At 41.3% G+C, this 3,583-nt stretch overlaps 1 protein-coding gene across 1 annotated transcript in view; it reads left to right on the top strand.

Moving 5' to 3' along the window:
* B4GALT6 (UDP-Gal:betaGlcNAc beta 1,4- galactosyltransferase, polypeptide 6) overlaps positions 1-3,583 on the top strand; it is a 70,597-nt gene that overhangs the window by 51,316 nt on the left and 15,698 nt on the right. The gene's annotated exons all lie outside the window — the stretch shown is intronic.

Genomic DNA, 3,583 nt, shown 5'->3' with positions numbered 1-3,583 from the left:
TCGTCTGACATACTTTGGGCATATTGCAAGGAGGGACAGGTCCTTGGAGAGGGACGTCATGCTTGGGAGGGTGGAGCAATGGCACAAGAGGGGAAGACCCTCTATGAGATGGATTGATTCAGTGACTGGGATAATTGGGATGGGTGTGTCAGAGGCAGTGTGATTGGCACAGGATAGAGCAGGGTTTAGGGCTGTTGTGCATAGGGTCGCTATGTGTGGCAAATGACTCGGGCACATAACAACAACAACATTGCAATGGGAAAGTCTGCTGTTAGGGACCTCTCTAAAGTACTGAAGAGCAACAGTGTCACTCTGGAGACTAAGGTTCCTCTGATACAGGCAATGGTCTTTGCAATCACTTGTTATGCATCAGAGAGTTGGGCAATGAATAGGGAGGATAGAAGGAGAATTGATGCCTTTGAGCTGTGGTGCTGGAGAAGAGTATTGAGGGTACCATGGATTGCTAAGAAAACAAACAGATTCATCCCAGAAAGGGTTAAACCGGGCTGCTCCTTGGAAGCAAGGGTTCTGAGGCTTCGTCTGACATACTTTGGTCATGTTGTAAGGAGAGACCAGTCCTTGGAGAGGGACATCATGCTTGGGAGGGTGGAGGGCAGACACAGAAGGGGAAGGCCCTCTAGGAGATTGGTGACTGAAGTAGTCGGGATGAGTGTGTCAGAGACAATGAGATTGGCACAGGACAGAGCAGAGTTTAGGGTTGTTGTGCATAGGGTTGCTATGAGTCACAAGCAACTCGACGGCACGTAACAACAACAGCAACAACAACTTCATTTCTACTCTTGGATTCCATCTTGGCTTGTAGCCTTGAACCTCAGACCACTTAGTATTCCCAGCATTTTGATCTGGACATAACATGTAACGTTTTGGGTAGCACTTAACATGGTTGTAAGTTCATCTGTATTTGGGCGCTCTGTAAATCAGTGTCTCCGAGGCTCACTGGACCATAAGCTGCATGAAAATAAGATCCACAGTTGATTTTGATCATTGTTCTGTCTTTGGTGAAGCAGTGTATGAGAGAATGTCTTTAAAATCATCAAGTTCTAAACATCAATTTCATCTTTACCCAGAGGGTTTGTTGAAGTGCATATTTACATATGTGGCTGTTTTGTTTTGAAGGTGGCTGTTCTCATCCCTTTCCGTAATCGCCATGAACATTTGCCAATTTTTTTCCTGCACCTGATTCCAATGCTCCAGAAACAGCGGCTGGAATTTGCCTTTTACGTCATTGAACAGGTTAGAATGTTTTTTTAAAGTGTTAATGCATAGTTGAAATGTTAATAAACAGCTTTGATTAGAATTTCCTAACTTAAAATTAATCAAGAAATTCAAATATTTTCCTTTTTTTTTTTAGTAGAATTACATCTTAAATTGAACTTATCTTTCTTTCTGCTCCATTTTAAAAAGGAAATAACATGCCTTGGGTATTAAACAGTTATGTGCAGTTTCTGAAGCCCTAGTGTTGCAGTCAGGGAGCTCTGGTGGCTTAGTGGTTAGAATTTGCACTGCCAAACCCAGGCACACAGTTCGAATCCACCAGCTGCTCTAGGGGGTCAGCTTCACAGTACCCACGGCAACAGTGCTATAGTTAGTTTTCTGTTGTGCTGCTAACTAAAAGGTTGACATTTGGAACCCACCAGCCACACCATGAATGGGGCTATTTTCTCATGTTAAGCTTTTCATCCTTGGCCCATCAACAAACAAACGAATAGAAAAGTGATGGTACATTCACACAATGGAATATTATGCAGCATTGAAAAATAACTTGTAAAAATTACAAAACATGGGGGTGCCTGGAGGACATCATGCTCAGTCACAAAAGGACAGACATGGGGAGCATGGAGAAAAGAATGGGAAAAGACTGGATAGATAATGAATACTGTATTATTTCAAATGAGGGAAAGAACTGTTGGAAAGGAATATATCATTATGCACTATATGAATGACAATAATCTGGAAAGGATGTACAGTGGGGAAGGCTGGAGTGGAGGGGAAGAAGTGTGCAACAATGAAAAAAAAATATATACTCTTGGAAACCTAGTCAAGAGTCACCATGAGTAGGAATTGACTTGATAGTGGTGTTGTATTGTTTTAGTGTGATGACCTGAGTATGTTATAATCAGAGGTTCTCTATGTTAACTATCTTTTAGTAAGATTAAATACCCCTTTTCTGTTCCTTTTTGTGTTTTTCATTGCACTTATGATCTTTGTTATTCTTGAGAACTTCTGTCAAGTTTCATTTAATCAAGAAGCAGCTCATTTTATTAGGTGGGCTGTTTGCGAGCTCATCGACTTTGCTGCCATCGGGACTGATGAGTGACACTGAGGAGTGCAGCTCAGTCTTAGTTACTGGGATTGAGAATCATGTCACCTGCTTTACTGAGTGTCGCATTTTGAAAGAGAAGTTCAGTTTATGGCCCTTGAATTGAGTATAGATAAGTCACAGATAAGTTTTTAATATAAAACAAACAAAAAAACCCCCCCAACAACCCACAAAACCCAAAACACCAGCAGAAGAGCATAGATAATTTTTGATTGAGGAGTCTTTGTACGATAGTTGCTAACTAGCCCAGAAACTCAGTATTGGATAGGCTTCTGTACAGGGTCTGCTGACGATTAGTCCTGTAGTTTTAGAGGAGCTGTCGTTCTGTTCTGACTTACAGTGACACTGCAGACAACAGACCGAAACATTGTCTGGTACTTCTCTGTTCTTACAGTCACTGCAGCCGTAGTGCCAGTTCACGTCAACAAGCATTGTTTTCTTTTCCTTTTTTTTTTCTGACTCTCTGCCAAGCTCAGTGTCCTTTTCCATTAATTGGTCCTTCGTGATAACATGTCCTAAGTATAGGAAATGAAATCTTACCATTCTTCTGTCTATGAGAAAATCTGAATGCACTTCTTTCAGAAGTTTTTTTTTCTATTTTATTTTATTTTAATAATTTTAATGAACATTTACAGAGAATCTGGATTTCCATTCATTCATTGCTGCACTTCTCTCCCCGCCCAGCCCTCTCCCCCCCGCCCCCCAGTTTGCTCCTCTCTTTCAAAAGTAAAAGAAAGACTCCCTCCCTGGTACACAATCCCCCAGAACAGTTTTGTTGGTTGATTCCAAGTCATGGTGACCCTCCATGAATTTCCAAGGCTGTAAATCATCATGGGAGGAGACTGTCTTTCTCCTGAGGAGCAGTTGGTGGATTCAAACCGCCAGTCCAGCATGCACCCTACTTCACTCCCAGGGTTCTGTGATACTGATTGATAGTAACAGTGCTTTCTTTCTTGTAAATCACAAGATATAAAATGATGCAGTAAATTTTACCAGTGCATTTATACATCTTAAATATGCTTATTACTTTGTTTTGGATGTGGTTACTTGAACATGAATAGAAAGTCATTAAACACACACAACAGAAAAAAGATAACAAAATCTCTGTCCATCTCTGTTTTCCTGTGCTTTCTCAAGACTGGCACAAAGCCTTTTAACCGCGCCATGCTCTTCAATGTGGGCTTCAAAGAGGCCATGAAAGACAATGCCTGGGATTGTGTGATTTTCCATGATGTGGACCAT

The sequence above is a fragment of the Elephantulus edwardii genome, unplaced genomic scaffold (genome assembly GCF_000299155.1).
Source record: "Elephantulus edwardii isolate Elephantulus edwardi_28Jun2011 unplaced genomic scaffold, EleEdw1.0 scaffold00261, whole genome shotgun sequence".
Classification (NCBI taxonomy): domain Eukaryota; kingdom Metazoa; phylum Chordata; class Mammalia; order Macroscelidea; family Macroscelididae; genus Elephantulus; species Elephantulus edwardii.
This window is presented reverse-complemented; position numbering and strand designations above follow the sequence as displayed.